Here is an 18,307-nt window from a genome sequence, read left to right on the forward strand (position 1 = left end):
AAATATATTGTTTAAAGTATTACATATAGTATTAAATATGTCTCCTTTTTCCCCCATTGACCTCTCCCCAGCCATCCCCACTCCCTAGCACATTCTTTTTAAAAATACTTTTATTCACTTTTAGATAAAAGAGAAAGGAGAGGGAGAGAGCGAGAGAGAAACATCAATGTGACAGCGAAACATTGATCAGCTGCCTTCTGCATGTCCCCTATCAGAGATCAAGCCCACAACCAGGGCATGTGCCTGACCTGGAATTCAACCAGCAACCTTTCAGCGTAAGGGACAACACCCAACCAAAGGAGCCACACCGGCCAGGGCGTATGTCTCCATTCTTAACTTCTTAGTTGGTAGTTGGTTGCAATGGGCAAGAACACCCACCAGATTTAGAGTCTACATTTATGGATACTATAAAGTACATTTATTTTCAATAATGATATGACTTATGATGGCAGTATGAAGAAGAATGAAGTACATGAAATATGAAGTATGAAGAAAAGACTAGGTTTGCTTTATTTAAGAGATGCTCTGATAGCAGCCATAATTTTTAGTCCCCCAACCTCTCATTGACCTACATATTAAAACATGAAAGCATTAAAATATTCAGAGTTTCTCCACCCCTAAAATATATGGTTACAATAAGTAGCCATAATCTCAGAAAAAAATTTCAAGTAATACAAATCTGATTAAACTATTTGGTAACTTAATTGTGCTAGTCTAACTGGAGCAAAACTAAGCACTCTGGATAATTGGAATAAACTAATTTTTCTTCCTAAACATTATATGTTCCCAAATTTAAAAAATGGAACACACATACATACACAGAACCTGGCTAACCTGTCCTTTATTTTTTATTTTTGAAGTATAGTTGCATATAACATTATGTATTAGTTTCAGGTGTACAATAGAGTGCAATAACTTATTAGACATTTATATACCTTATAAAGTGATCACCATGTTAAGTCTCATACAATCTGTCATTATACATAGTTATTACAGTACTAGAGGACTGGTGCACAAAATTCATGCACTGCGGGGGGAATCTCTCAGTCTGGCCTGTGCCCTCTCACAGTCTGTGAGCCCTCAGGGAATGTCCGAATGGGGAGCAGGTCTAAGCCAGCAGTTGGACATCCTTAGCCCTGCCACAGAGGCGGGAGAGGTTCTTATCACCACCACTGCGCTCGCCAGCCATGAGTCTGGCTTCTGGCTGAGCGGCGCACCCCCTGTGGGAGCACACTGACCATCAGGGGGCAGCTCCTTCTCTGTGTGTCTGCCCCTTGGTAGTCAGTGCATGTCATAGTGACCAGTTGTTCTGCTGTTGGGTTGATTTGCATATTAGCCTTTTATTATATAGGATCATTGACTATATTCTGTATGCTGTCCTTTATGTCCCCATGACTTATTTCATAGCTAGAAGTTTGTACTTTCTAATCTATTTAAACTCTTCTCACCCATTCCCTCACCTTCTTTCTCCTGAATGATTTTCTTAATGGTGTCTAAGAACTTGCCCATTCTTAGTTGATAGATGCTGCTTCTGTTAACTTGACAGTTTCAAGCCAAGCCTCCTTCTAAAATTGGTTGCCTTATATCAGGCAACCATAAATTTCTTCTCTGTATTTATGTTTGTTTCTGATTTGTGTTTTAGATTCCACATGTAAGTAAAATAATCAAAGTTTTTTTCTCTCTGTCTGACATATTTCACTTAGCACAGTTTATCATGGGCATGGATAATTAGGTCTAGTGTAAAGGTAGAAAATGAAGTCAGAGAGACAGCATGGGCAAGTTTGTACAGGGCCCTGTAAAAGCATGGATTGCATTCTGAATTCTGAGCAAAAGCAGAGGTGAGATTAACAGTTCCTTCTTACTGCTATGTAGAAAATGAACAATAGTGGGCCAAACATGGGAGCTCAAATTTTGTTAAGTTGATACAGTCGTTCCATGTGTCTAATGATGACATTTGGGGAAGAGAAAGGGGCCTTTTCCTCGTAGCTTCCTCATCCTGCTCTGGTTTAAAAAAGATGAGACCAGCATGTAGGTGGAAAAACGACAGTTTCAAGGACAACCTCTATATACTTTATAAGAAAACAATGGGTTACACAATTTATCACAAAGGATGAATAAAAACAAAAACTACAAGATTTATTATAAAAATGCAGAACAGGGGAGATAAACATCATTATAAAAACCTATTTATTATATGTATTACATGACATTTGTTGAAAATGTCAATTAGTGTTTAGTTAATAAAGAAAAACAAACATTTTAAAAACTGGAGAAATTATTAATTTTGAAAGATGTATGTAAAGCTCATTCATAAACCTGCCAGTAAATGGGCTAAAGAGAAAATCTTTATAAGAGAGGCAAAAATTACTAATTATCAGGAACAATGGCCCAACTTCATTAGTTGGTAATAAAGAAAATGAAGATTAAAAATCAGTGACATATTATTTTTATCTATTAAGTGTTATTATGTATTATTTGTTAGTTGTAAATCTAAATTTTAAAATGTTAAAATTTAACAGTGTTATATCAGCTCTTTGTAGGGGCAATGTTTTTCTGCATTGTAGATATAAGTTAAAGATGATACAAAGTCAATAAATGGCAATGTGACAACATTTATTTTATTTTTTTTTATTTATTTTTTTTTTAAATATATTTTATTGATTTTTTACAGAGAGGAAGGGAGAGAGATAGAGAGTTAGAAACATCGATGAGAGAGAAACATCGACCAGCTGCCTCCTGCACATCCCCCACTGGGGATATGCCCGCAACCCAGGTACATGCCCTTGACCGGAATCGAACCCGGGACCCCTCAGTCCGCAGGCCAACGCTCTATCCACTGAGCCAAACCGGTCTCGGCAATGTGACAACATTTAGAAAGTTAGAAAAAGCTCATATTATTTATACCAACCATTCTATCTCTATTAATATATCCTAAGGAAATCATTAATACAAATATATGCATGCACAAAGAAAATACTAAAATCTTATAATGGTTTGAATCAAAGAGATGAAATAAAGGATCACATTTTTATATGTATTAAAATATGTTCATAAATTTGCTAGAGTCTATCAATAGCATGTAGGAGGATTGTAATAAGAAAATAGCATTATTTAGGAGGAGGGAGAAAATGTCGGAGTTATACACGGACGTGTCCTGTGCCTTGTCCTGGAGCAGATAAGGGTGAGCAGCTGAAACGGGTAACATACAGCCCGAATAGGCAGAGGATTTTCAGCTGAGAGACTGTCTGCAGCTGGGAAAGACCGAGAACTCCCAGAAAAAAAAGGACGGTTGGAGACTGTGGCTGAAACCTCTCCCAGTGTGCCAGCTCAGCAGCGGAGACTGCACCATCTTGGTTGGCTGTTGCAGGCATCCAGAGATCAGCTACTAACCTGGAAACAAGAGATCTCAAGCAGCTTGACTGCGTGAACTCAGACGAGCAATGCTTCTTCTCACAGAAAGGTTAGACCTCCCCTAAAGGTGCGGTTTGCAATTCAGGTTGGAGAGAGGACAGCGCTCGTGTGCGGGGCGAAATCTGCACCCCACAGAGTCCGCAGCCGTTGGGACCAGCGTGACCCGCGAGTGGGGAAGGGGCCCCACAGGGCTGCTGGCAGAAGGGAACGCTAAAAATAAGCCCATAGCTGGACTGGATGTAAAAAAGCAGCCTTGGATTTTGCCAGTGTGCTGGCTGCTTGGTGCCAGGGGAGTGGGCGCGCGGAGACTGCGTGCAGACCTGGAAGGTAGAGGCTTGCGAATTCGCATAACGTATCAGGCTCTTGTTACAGTTCTCCTTAGATCCGTGGGTTTGATTATTAAGCCCAGTGCATGGGATTCCCCAGTTGGGGTCATTCACGGAGCCTGTAGGGGAAGGTTCTTTTTGGGGAGCCTGGGAAACAGAGCGGGCAGTAATGATTAAAGAACCAGCTCTGGGCAGTGGACTTTTCCAAATCAGTTTCAAGTACCACAGAGAAAAAAAACCCTACTGATAGAGAGGACTTATAGCCTCGGAGGTCAATCCAGACACACTGCCACCCAGAGGCAGAGCCACGAACTGTCTCTTCTGTGATCACAAATAAAGGCAGTCTGGTAAACAAATACAACCTGCCTTAAAATCAGGACTGTGGTTTACGGCACGGAGGGACAGTGTATCGCAGGGAAATTCAACACTCTCCTGAATGCCTGGCAGGACTAAGGCATGCCAAAAAGAAGAGTAGAAGATCTGAAGCACCTTCACTACTGCATATTTTTGTATTTTTTTTAATTCTTTTTTCAACATTTCATTAAGAACCTATTTTATTATTTTTTTTATTTTCTTCATCACTTGATTTTACCTTTTTAATTACTACATTTTTAAACCAGTATTATTGCTATCATTTTACCATTTTTTCAAGTGTCATTTTCTTTTTATTTTTTTATTTTTCTTTATTTTATTTTGGGATTAGTGTTCTACACTCTATTTTCATCGTTCCTTTAGCATCATTTCTCTCTATCTCACCTTTACCCTTAAGCCAAAATTCTCTTCCTCACTTTTCCCCTTTTGTTGTCCTGTTTCTCTTACCCTATTCCTGCTTTGGATTTTACCTATTCCTTCTTTCTACCCACTGTCTAAATTTCACCCTACTTATACATCTAATTTCCAATCCCTTGCTCTAAATCCATATACACCTCTCTCTTATCTTTCTTCACTATCCAATTTTTTTTTCTCTCTCTCTGTCGTTTTGCTAGTGTTTGCTTGATTTTGAGTATATTGGGTTTTTTTTATGCTTGTTTGGGAGATTGTTTTGTTTTTCATTTTCATTTTTCTGTTTTGCTTATTTTTTTCTTTCTCTGGTTATTTTTGTGCTTCTGTTTTCCCTTGCCTCGCTTGACATTAGTGGTTGTTTGTAGTTTGCATTAATCTCCAGGGATCTGCTGCTGGAATTCGTTGAGATTAGTAGCGGTTCTCTTAGAGTTTTCTCCCCATATGAATAGCCTCTTCCCCACCTCTATTTCATTCTCTCTTTTACTTTTTTTGTTTGTTTGTTTGTTTTCTTCTCTCCCTTTTCCCAATCTCATTTCAGCACTCTCTTTTTTTTTTCTTTTTAATCTTTTTCTCTTTTTTCTTCTTTATCCCCTAATTCTCTTTGCTCAGGTGGTCACCTTTATTTGGGGTTATTAATATCGTGAATACATTTATGTTCAGTGCCTTGTACGTTGTGCCTTGTTGTGTTGTGTTTTGTGCCTTTAAATCAACGCAACAGAGAGAGAACTACATAACCAAAAACCTGGAGAAGAGAGATCATGGTGAAGCAAAGAACCAACCCACATATCAAAGAAAAACAGGCATCATCAGAAAAGGAAGTAAACGAAATGGAGGCAATGGAGGCAAGCAATCTGTCAGAGAAAGAATTCAGAGAAATGGCCATAAGTTGGATGAAAAGAATGGAAGATAAATTCAACAATATGTGTAGGAACCAAGAGGAAATGAAGAAAAACCAAGAAGAAATGAAAAATGAAATCACTGCTATAAAGAACTCAATAGAAAGCATCAACAGTAGACTAGAAGAAGCAGAGGACCACATCAGCGAGTTAGAAGACAAGGTAGGAAAAAATACCCAAACAGAACAGCTTCTAGAAAAAAAAAAAATTAAAAAGCAGTAGGAGAGCCTAAGAGAACTCTGGGACAACGCTAAACGAAACAACATACGAATAATAGGGGTGCCAGAAGGAGAGGAAACTGAGCAAGGAATAGAAAACCTGTTTGAAAAAATAGTAACAGAAAATTTCCCTGATATAGGGAAGAAAAAACTCACACAAATCTAAGAAGCTCACAGAGTCCCAAACAAAATGAACCCGAAAAGACCGACGCCAAGGCACATAATTAAATTGGCAAACACCAACAACAAAGCAAGAATCTTAAAAGCAGCCAGAGAGAGTCAGAAAGTTACCTACAAAGGATCCCCCATCAGACTAGCGACCGATTTCTCAACAGAAACACATCAGGCAAGAAGGGAATCGAATGAAATATACAAAGTCATGCAAAGGAAGGGTCTGAATCCAAGAATACTGTACCCAGTGAGGCTATCAATCAAAATTGAGGGTCAAATCAGGAGCTTCACAGACAAAAACGGTCTACGGAAGTTTATTACAACCAAGTCAGCGATGCAAGAAATGCTAAAGGGTCTGCTGTAAATAGAAAAAAATAGGAAACAAAGAAGGAACACAGCGGTAAAGAACAAAAATGGCGACTAACAAGTTTCTATCAATAATAACTTTAAATGTAAATGGATTAAATTCCCCAGTCAAAAGGCATAGGGTAAATGAGTGGATAAGAAAACATGACCCATACATCTGCTGTCTACAGGAAACCCACCTCAGAAAAAAAAGACGCACACAGACTGATGGTGAAGGGATGGAAAAAGGTTTTTCAGGCCAATGGAAGTGAAAAAAAAGCCGGGGTAGCAATACTTATATCTGACAAATTAGTTCTCAAAGTGAAGGACATAAAAAGAGATCAAGAAGGCCACTTCATAATACTAAAGGGAGCAGTCCAACAAGAAGAAATAACTCTGGTAAATATATATGCACCCAATATAGGAGCACCCAAATACGTAAGAAATCTTCTGGAGGAGATCAAGGGAGAGATTGACAGCAATACAATCATAGTAGGGGACCTTAACACCCCATTATCACCACTGGACAAATCCTCTAAACAGAAACTCAGCAAAGAAACATCAATCCTAAATGACTCACTAGATCAGATGGAATTAATTGACATCTTCAGAAAATTTCACCCCAAAGCCACAGAATATACATTCTCCTCAAGTGCACATTTGTCATTTTCAAAGATAGACCATATATTGGGTCACAGGCAAAGTCTCTTCAAATTCAAGAAAATTGAAATCATATCAAGCATCTTCTCAGACCACAAAGGCATAAAACTGGAAATCAACTACAACAAAAACAATCCAGGAAAATCAAACACATGGAGACTAATAGCATGCTATTAAACAACGACTGGGTTACCAGTGAGATCAAAGAAGAAATAAAAAACATCATGACAACAAATGACAATGAAAACACAACAATCCAAAACCTATGGGACACAGCAAAAGCAGTCTTGAGAGGGAAGTTCATAGCTCTAAAAGCCTACTGCAAGAAACAAGAAACAATGAGAATAAATGACCTAACTCTACAACTCAAAGAGTTAGAAAGAGAGCAACAAAAAAAGCCCACTGTAAGCAGAAGGAAGGAAATAACAAAGATCAGAGCGAAGATAAACGACATAGAGACCAAAAAAAAAACAGTACAAAAGATCAACAAAACCAAGAGCTGGTTCTTTGAAAGGATAAACAAGATTGACAAACCTCTAGCCAGACTCACCAAGAAGCAAAGAGAGAGGACCCAAATAAAGAAAATCAAAAATGAAAGAGGAGAAATAACAACAGACCCCATAGGAATACAAAGGATTGTTAGAAAATACTATGAACAACTCTACTCCAACACACTAGAAAACCTGGAGGAAATGGACATATTCCTAGAAAAATACAACCTTCCAAAACTTAACCGGGAAGAATCTAAAAATCTCAATAGGCCAATAACTATGGAGGAAATCGAAGCAGTAATCGAAAAGCTTCCAGCAAACAAAAGCCCGGGGCCAGATGGCTTCACAGGGGAGTTTTACCAAACATTCAAGGAAGACCTAAAACCTATCCTCCTCAAACTATGTCAAAAGATCCAAGAGGAAGGAACACTTCCCAGCTCATTCTATGAAGCCAACATCACCCTAATCCCAAAACCAGATAAAGACAATACAATAAAAGAGAATTATAGGCCAATATCCCTCATGAACATAGATGCCAAAATCCTCAACAAAATCCTAGCAAATCGGATCCAGCAGTACATCAAAAAGATCATACACCATGACCAAGTAGGATTTATCCCTGGGATGCAAGGATGGTACAATATCCGCAAATCAATAAATGTGATACATCACATAAACAAATTGAGAGATAAAAACCACATAGTCATATCAATTGATGCGGAAAAAGCATTTGACAAAATCCAACACCCTTTCTTGATAAAAACTCTCAGCAAGATAGGAATTGAGGGATCATACCTCAACATAATAAAAGCCATATATGACAAACCCACAGCCAACATCATACTCAATGGGCAAAAACTAAAACCATTCCCCCTAAAAACAGGAACAAGACAGGGATGCCCCCTCTCCCCACTCCTGTTCAACATAGTACTGGAAGTACTAGCCATTGCGATCAGACAAGAAGAAGAAATAAAAGGCATCCAGATTGGAAAAGAAGAAGTAAAACTGTCCTTATTTGCAGATGACATGATACTGTACATAGAAAACCCTAAAGACTCCATCAAAAAATTATTAGACTTAATAAATGAATTCGGCAATGTAGCAGGATACAAAATTAATGCTAAGAAATCCATGGCATTTCTCTACACCAATAGTGAACTTACAGAAAGGGAAACTACAGAAGCAATCCCATTTACCATTGCACAAAAAAATTAAAATACCTAGGAATAAACTTAACTAAGGAGGTAAAAAACTTATATGCCAAAAACTACAGGACACTGAAAAAAGAGATAGAGGAAGACATAAACATATGGAAGAACATACAGTGTTCATGGATTGGTAGAATCAACATCATCAAAATGTCCATACTACCCAAAGGAATCTATAGATTCAATGCAATCCCCATTAAATTAACAATGGCATATTTCACAAATCTAGAACGAACGTTCCAAAAATTCATCTGGAATAAAAAAAGACCCCAAATAGCTACAGCAATCCTGAGAAAGAACAAAGTAGATGGGATCTCAATACCAGATATCAAACTGTATTACAAAGCCACTGTTCTTAAAACAGCTTGGTACTGGCACAAGAACAGACATATAGAAAAATGGAATAGATAGAGACCCCAGAAATTGACCCAAACCGCTATGCCCAATTAATATTCGACAAAGGAGGCAAGAGCATACAATGGAGTCAAGACAGTCTCTTCAATAAATGTGTTGGGAAAATTGGACAGATACATGCAAAAAGATGAAACTAGACCACCAACTCACACCATACACAAAAATAAACTCAAAATGGATAAAAGACTTAAATGTAAGACGGGAAACCATAAAAATACTAGAGGAATCCCCAGGCAGCAAAATCGCAAACATATGCCGAAGGAATTTCTTCTCTGATAATGCTCCTAGGGCAATGGAAACTAAAGAGAAAATAAACAAATGGGACTACATCAAAATAAAAAGCTTTTGCACAGAAAAGGAAACCATCAACAAAACAACAAGAAGACCCACTACATGGGAGAACATATTGCCAATGATACACTGATAAGGGTTTAATTTCCAACACTTACAGGGATCTCATCAAACTTAACAATAGGAAGATTAACAATCCAAAAAAAAAAAAATGGGCAACAGACCTAGATAGACACTTTTCGAAAGAGGACATACAGAAGGCCGAAAGACATATGAAAACATGCTGAAAGTCACTAATTGTATGAGAGATGCAAATCATCTCCCACCTGTCAGAATGGCTATCATCAACAAATCAACAAACAACCAGTGTTGGAGAGAATGTGGAGAAAAAGGAACCCTTCTGCACTGCTGGTGGGAATGCAGACTGGTGCAGCCACTGTGGAAACAGTATGGAGCTACCTCAAAAAACTAAAAATGGAACTCCCATTTGACCCTGTGATCCCACTACTAGGAATATATCCCAAGAAACCAGAAACGCCAATCAGAAAGGATATATGCACCCCTATGTTCATAGCAGCACAATTCACCATAGCTAAGATTTGGAAACAGCCTAAGTGCCCATCAGCAGATGAGTGGATTAGAAAACTGTGGTACATATACACAATAGAATACTATGCTGTGGTTAAAAAAAAAAAGGAACTCTTGCCTTTTGCAACAGCATGGATGGAACTGGAGAGCATTATACTAAGTGAAATAAGCCAGTTTGAGAAAGATAAATACCACATGATCTCACTCATTTTTGGATTAGAGAGAACAACATAGACTGATGAAAAGGGACAGATCCAAAGACTGAGAAAGAGCAATCAGGCTATCAATCCCCAGAAGGAAAGTAGGGGAGGGCGGGGGTAAGGGGAAGAGATCAACAGAAGGACTTGTATACATGTATATAAGCCAAACCAATGGACATGGACAACAGGGGGATGGGAGCATGAGTGTGCAGGGTGGGCGGGGGGGAGGTTGGGGGTCAATGGGGAGGATGAGGATACATTTGTAATACCTTAACTAATAATAAAAAAAAGAAAATAGCATTATTTAAGTATTAAAACAAGGGTACAAATTCTGAAAACAACAAGGTACTTACTGAGTTTGTTTAAATTGTGTGTCTTAATTACCTTATCTATAAAAAGGCAGTGACTACACTTGTGTAATATTTAATAGCTAGCAGTAGTCTTTAATAATAAATATTTTTTAACGTGAGTCAATTATAAAATACAGTGTAGTTAAATATTCACATGTACTTTCATAAGTATAAATAGACTATTCATATAATAGTATCAATTATACCTTTCAAAAATATTGAGTGTCATGAGAGAATGTTTATGATACCTTAGAAATACAAGTAATTTTATTCATATTATGACTCTATTTGGAAAAAAAGATGTATATATGATAGACATCAGAATATTAAAAATGCATGCCCATAATTCCTGGGTGATGTGGCTGAGTTTGTTGGAGCATCATCCCAAAGAATTGAAGGTTTGATTCCCAGCCAGGATACATACCCAGGTTGCCAGTTCAATCTATGTTGGCATGTACAGGAGGCAACTGATTGATGTTACTCTCTCACATTGATGTTTTTCTCTTTCCTTTCCTCTCCCTTCCTCTTTCTCTAAAGTCAGTAAAAAAGAATGAATCTGGAGATATCACACTACCTGATTTCAAATTATTCTACAGAACTATGATAATCAAAACAGCATGGTATTGTCAGAGAAATAGACACACAGAATAATGGAACAGAATAGAGAGCCCAGCTTCAAAACCACGTGTATATGGACAGATAATTTTCAACAAAGGAGGCAGAAATGCACACTGGAATAAAGATAGTCTCTTCAATAAATGGTGCTGGGAAAACTGGAAAGCCACATGCAAAATAATGAAAATGGATTAGTTTGTCCCCATGTATAAAAATTAACTCATAATGGATCAAAGACCTAAATATAAGACCAGAAACAGTAAGTTACATAGAAAAAATATAGATAGCAAACTTATGGATTTGGGTGGTAGAGAACATTTTATGAACTTGATCCCAAAGTCAAGGGAGGTAAAGGCAAAAAAAAAAAAAAAAAAAGGGACTATATCAAACTAAAATGCTTCTGCACAGCAAAAGAAACTGGCAACACAACAAAAAGGCAGCCAACCAGATGGGAGATGATATTTTTAACAGTAGCTCCAACACAGGTTTAATTTCTAAAATATATAATGAACTTGTAAAACTCAACACCAAACTAACAACCCAATGAAAAGTGGGCAGAGGACCTGAACATATACCTCTCCCAAGAATCCATATGAACAGCTAATAGATATATGAAATGATGCTCAACCTCACAGGCAATTAGTGAAATGCAAATTGAAACTACAATGAGATACCACCTTACATCTGTTAAAGTGGCCATTATCAGCAAGACAAGCAATAACAAATGTTGGAAAGATTGTGGGAAAAATGGAACCCTCATTCACTGCTAGTGGGAATGTAGACTGGCACAACCACTATGGAAAGCAGCTGATGATTCCTCAAAAATGTAAGAATAGAGCTGCCATATGACCCTGCAATTCCACTCCTGGGTATACACCTGAAAAACTCAAAATCCATGTATTCACAAAGATTTATGCACCCCTAGGTTCATTGCAGCATTATTTATGAGGCCAAGACATGGAAACAATGAGAGTGTCCTGAGATAGAGGACTGGATAAAGCAGATGTGGTACATATGCACAATGGATTACTACTCAGCCATAGGAAAGGATGAAATGGTGCCATTTGCAACAACATAGATAGAACTTGAAAACATTATGCTAACTGAAATAAGTCAGTCAGAAAAAGCTCATATATCCCACTCACATGTGGGATATAAAACTGAAACTCGTGAATACAAACAGCAGTATGGTAGTTGTCAGAGGGAAGTGGGTGGGGGAAGAAAGGGGTCTAATATAAGGTGACAGGAGATTTAACTTTGGGTGGTGGGCACATGGTGCAATATATAGATCTTGTAACATAAAAACCCACACATGAAACCTATATGTTCATGTTGACCAATGTCATCCCAATCAATTTATTAAATTATATATATATTTATATTTATATTTATATTTATATTTATATTTATATTTATATTTATATTTATATTTATATTTATATTTATATTTATATTTATATTTATATTTATATTTATATTATTTATATTTATATTTATATTTATATTTATATATATAAGGTGTGTGTGTGTATGTATAAATGTTATTACAGCTTATTTTGTATGTCAGATTTATAGTTGATATAAATAAAAACTCTAACAATTTATTTCTTGAACTCAGTGGATCACTGTCTAACTCCCTTGGGTATACCAGTCTCACGTGGGAAATATTAATGTAGACTAAAATGCTATATATTTTATTTTTTGTCCAAGAAGTAAAAATATTGAACTATATTTTATAGTTAGTTGGTAGTAACTTTAATAATGTTTAAAAGGGAAATTTTCTGACAACAATTTGGAGGAATGTTGCAAGAGAAACTTGAAGATAATAAATGTCCACTATAGGAAAATCTTTCAAGAAAAAAAATAACAAATGAGTAAATTGGACAGTTTTGTTCTTCAGGGTTTTGGTAATAATACAGAAGAATAGAGAAAAAAAACAAGGTTTGCTTTTTTAAGAACAAAAAATACTATTCAGATACTCTATAGTTTTTCAACTTTACATCAATGTAAAAATGGCTTAAAAATCTCATCTTTCAGAATTCCTGTACTCATTCTATATTTCACTATCTAGTCATTCATTGACTAACTTTACAGACTTTAGGTGTTTCTTGTTTTTCAGGTTATGTGATGAATGTATGCAATGAGCAAAAGTAGATGAATTCCTCCTCTTACAGATCTTAGATTCTACTACAGGGTGATAGACAATTAATATATTCATAACAGTATATTCACAATTAAAAAGGAAATCATTCATAATTAAAAATAAATTAACTGACCTAAAATATAAAATATTTTATTAGTTCATATTAAAAAAATCTAATCTTGTCTGGGAAGTAGGAATGGAGAAGATAATTTCTCTCTAGAAAATGAACCATGAACTCTCATAAAAGATAAAATGTGAGCAAAGTTTATTTCTTACAAATGGATAAGCAAGTGTAAAAGCTTTCTTATTAGTAAGGAATTAGATATAAATAAGGAGCAGAAAGAAAGCCAAGATATTGTAAACTGGAGAAATTGGGGAAATATAGGGTATAGGCTGGGAGTGATGGAGGACCAGAATAGACAGTGGAGGGCAGTAGAGTTGTTTGCTTTTTTTCCCTAACAATGGTAGGAAAGTTGTGTTTTGTTTTTTTCCTAACAACGGTAGGAAGCCATTGATAGATAGATAGTAAGTTGATCATTTGACATAACTATATTTATTATTTTTCAAAAGTAAATTCCGGGTATCAAATGAAGAAAAAAGTAGAGAGAGGGAAATTGGTCAGTGCCATTATAATGGTTCAAGGGAAACATAATAATAGCTTAAACCAAAGTGGTGTAAGTGTAGAAAAAATGTGGATTACCTGAGTGAGGTTTTTGAAGTAAAATTAATAGGACCTTGTTAGCTTTTGAAGGTGAGGAAGAAGGAGTTAAAAATGTTTTCTAAGTTTCTGGACTGAGAAATTCTATGTTTATTAGGATCATTCTCTAAGACAAAATATCCTGAATATGGAGAGACCATGGGTGATATAGTGAGTGCTTGTGTGTGTGTGTGTGTGTGTGTGTGTGTGTGTAGAAAAGTATTTCAAGTTTTAGGCATGTAGAGGATGAGATTATTTTGATATGTCCAAGAGGAGATACAGCATAAGCAAGTAAATGTGAGTCTAGAGCTCAGACCTCCGTTGAAGCTATAAATTTGGCTGTAATTTTTATATAGACAGATGATAATTATATCTCTGGGTATAGAGAGATTATCTGGGCCGTTAGGAAGGACCAAAATATGGGCTAGTTATCAGTGGAGCAGACATTGAAGTACAGCAGGTAACCAAGTACTGGAGTTACAAAGCAGATATAAATGAAATTGGCAGATGACTATGAGGAAATCTAAGAAAACATAGTCTCGTGGACACTGACAAAAGGTAGTGTTTTAATAAGTAAAGTGTTTTAATCAGTGTCAGATTCTGATAGGGAGACAAGTAGTTTGAGGACTGAAACATATCCACACAGCTGTATAAGGGGAAAGATGTATTGGTGGCACAAGTTACTACAATTTTAAGAGCAAATACTTGTAAAATGAGAGAACAATATATCAAGTTGAATTTATAAAAGCAATGGAAAAACATATAAAGACTCACAAGATTGGCTTCTCACAGAATATGCTGTATAAAAATAGCAATATGTATAATAGACAAGATCCTGTGATTGATCATAGAGGCTGACAGAGAGAGGGGAGAGAGAGAGAAATATCGTAAGTCAAGGAATCAGCCCAAATGAGGAGAGGTGGCAAGTGGGATGCCAGATGAATGTTTTCAATAACAACAACAACAAAAAGGATTCCAAAAAATGGCTAATAAAATATTAAAATAACCCCTCCCCCCCCTTAAAGGAGAAAAATGTTTGGATATTAGAGGAAATATATACTTTCAAAAAACATAAGGAAAACAAAATGAAAACTAAAAAATCCATGTTCAAAATATGAGAAAATCCATAAACAGTCATGACTTGAGGAATGTGTAGAATATAAAAAAGAGAATATATTTGACCTTTACACCAGAAAACATTTTCATTTTGGTGGTAAAGTAGTCATGATTTTGGAACAGAAAGAAGGAAATATAATCACAGCCTAAACAAGGATTGCAGCAAAGGGTGGTTCAATAATAATGCAAATCTATTAATGTTTTCAAAAGTTAGGGCCTCTTTATAGGCAGAAATGGAGAAGTAAATACAATTAAGTTATATATAGAGAAAGGTAAAACTTAAGCAAAATAAAATAAAAGAAGTAGAAAAGTTTGAGAAAGTATGGGAAAGGGAGCTAAATATTCAAATGACCAAGGGAAGAAGGAATTAGATAACATTGGGGGGATTTGTTGGAATGAAAAAGAGAAACTTCAGTATAATATCAGGTTTACAAAGTCAAACAAAACATAACTAAAAAAAGGCAGGGCTTATGCCTTACCATATGTGTTCCTAAAAAAAGGAAGAAAAACTTTTGTTCTGCAAGATGTCACTCTTTAAAAATGACAAGGTATCCAGGGGGAAAACAGTAAAAGGGAAATCAAAGTCATGAACATATCTAAACTGAAGACTGATCAAAAACAATTTTCATACCTTGGGAGATAACCCAGGCTTCCTCGGGGGATATTAAAAATATACAAAGACAATAGATTTAGGTAGTACCTAGTTCATGGTGAGGGCACTTGAAGATGGAGGTGGAATTTTAGACAAGACAAAAGCAACCTGCCAAGATTTGAGGAAGCTGGGAGAGTTCTACCTGCAGGTGTTCAAAATTATTTTTTTTGTAAAATAGAGCCCAAAGAGTTTATTCCTTGTATAGTGAAAAACAAAGTTGTGTGGTTTTTGCTGTTGTTGTTGTTTTTGTCTCTGAAGTTATATTTCTAGTCCTGATATTTTGCTTCTCCTTTCCTGGGGAGAAAGTAAGTATGAACAAGTTCTATATTAATACTAACATTATTCACCTATGAACCAATATTAGATGAAACAATTAAAGTTGTAGAAACATAGGTTACAGCAGAACAGATTATGATATAGCTATCGACATTTGGAAGGAAGAAGAAGAGAGATTTAGGGTATTTTATGTTATATAAAGTGTCATGCCTTTTAGTAGGAAGCCAAAAGAGATTATCTAAAGCAGTGGTTCTCAACCTTCCTAATGCCGCGACTCTTTAATACAGTTCCTCATGTTGTGGTGACCCCCAAACATAAAATTATTTTTGTTGCTACTTCATAACTGTAATTTTGCTACTGTTATGAATCATAATGTAAATATCTGATATGCAGGATGTATTTTCATTGTTACAAATTGAACATAATTAAAGCATAGTGATTAATCACAAAAACAATATGTAATTATATATGTGTTTTCCAATGGTCTTAGGTGACCCCTGGGAAAGGGTCGTTCGACCCCCAAAGGGGTCACGATCCACAGGTTGAAAACCTCTGATCTAAAGTAATAAATCAGTAGATAACATTAACAAACATTTAAATAGATGAAGGGAACTACACCATGAGGATAAGTTAAGGGTAGTTGCCTCTGGCGATTGGGGCTGGGTTGTAGACTACTGCATGCCATTTAGCTCATCTGTTTTATTTTGTATCATAACCATCACATTCTTTTGATTAAGAAAAATAAAAATAATAAAAATACATGCACATTACTTCACCAAACAACAAAGCATCTAATCCCTAGTGCTAAGAACCACCTTTTCTCTGCTCTGGGCTTACTACTTAGGCAAATTGCTATTTTAAATACTCTAATTAAAATTTTACTACAAAGTGGGAGACTGCATTGGTTAGGAATCATCTGGTTTCTCTTGCTTGATTTCATCACCGTCCTCAGGTAGCCTGTGATGAAGCAGAGGGGCTCATGATTTTCATTGGCCTTGGCTTACCCAACTCTAATTTTTTCCAAGAATCTTAAGCAAGGCACTAACATCTTTTAGCTTTGCCTATACAATGAGATGATTACAACTACATGCAATATTATTAGAAATACAAAATTTTACATATATATATATATATATATATATATATATATATATATTTAAAGTACCTTGTTGTAGTAAGAGTTTAATGTTAATTATTTTCATTGAAATCATTTAGAAATGTTTTAATTGCATTTAGAAACTCTAAGCAGACTTAAAATTGTTTCTGTCTCTTGTAGTGGCAGAAATCACACTTAGTAAACATTCTAATGCCACAATTGCATGGGCAAATAGAAACTTTAAGAAAATGGAACTCTCTGGTTCCCTTGTATAATTGTTCTTTCTGACTTATCATCATGCACTCCTAGTATCTTATGTATTTCATGCTCGGGATCCTAGGAAATTATGATTCATTTTTCCTTCCAGTATTATCCATTTTGAAGTAAACAAGTCAGTCGTGAGTGAATGTGCCTCTTTCATTACAGTTTGTCAGCTATTCACTGTAAAGTTCATAAAGGGAACTGAGTTTGGTAGTAAAAAAACATTTTTTAACAGTACTTCTAATTTTGAACTGCTTGCTTTTCATAATTTTGGCCTTAGCTAGAAAAAGGGCATGTATTTTGGGAGCATCATACTTCTTCCTGTCCCACAGTTAATGAGGCACATGAAGCATTGACTGGGGCTTGATCATGCATACAGAGCAGGCGGCCAAGAGCAGGCACATTCTTCTCTCGCAATGAAACCATCTGCAGCCAATCCCAGCAGGCTTTCCTTCAGGGCCATGAGCAAAAGGCAAGAATACAGATTGTTTCTCATTCTACTTCATTCTAATGCCACAGAGGCGAGATTCAAGAGGGAAAACTTAAATAAACATCTACAGCTGTCTTTTTACAGGTTATTTTCCCCTTTCCAAATTTGACTTTAAGTTGTATAATTAATGGGAAAAATTCTCTGATGAAACTAAATGCATTTTTATACTTAAGAGAAACAGGGTCATATGTGGAGAGATGCACATCTGCCGGGTCTTGATTTTAATCCTTTATGTGATAGCTATTTCCGGACAAACAGACTCAGCCGTGTCCAGATGCAGCATGTCTCCGTTAATAATCTGAGTTAATTGAGTCTCCCTTTTGCCATTTGCCAATTATTAGAGTTTTCTTTTTTTTTTTTTTTTCACAAGAAGGTTGGAGACGTACAAACCAAGACAGCAAGAAGGGCACGAAATGTCATTATGATGTTACTACAACTGGGAGTGGGTGCCCATGTTTTTCTGAGAGCAGCTGAATAGAAAACAATTCAATAAACTTTCCTTGGGAGGTTTCACACAGATTGTGGATGGCTTTTAAAAGTGTTTCTCCTTTTGATTAAGGGAAATGGAGGGGAGGGAAATATTAAATGGAACGTATTCACTGCTGGAAT

Source organism: Myotis nattereri (genome assembly GCF_964212035.1).
Source record: "Myotis nattereri genome assembly, chromosome: 2".
Classification (NCBI taxonomy): Eukaryota; Metazoa; Chordata; class Mammalia; order Chiroptera; family Vespertilionidae; genus Myotis; species Myotis nattereri.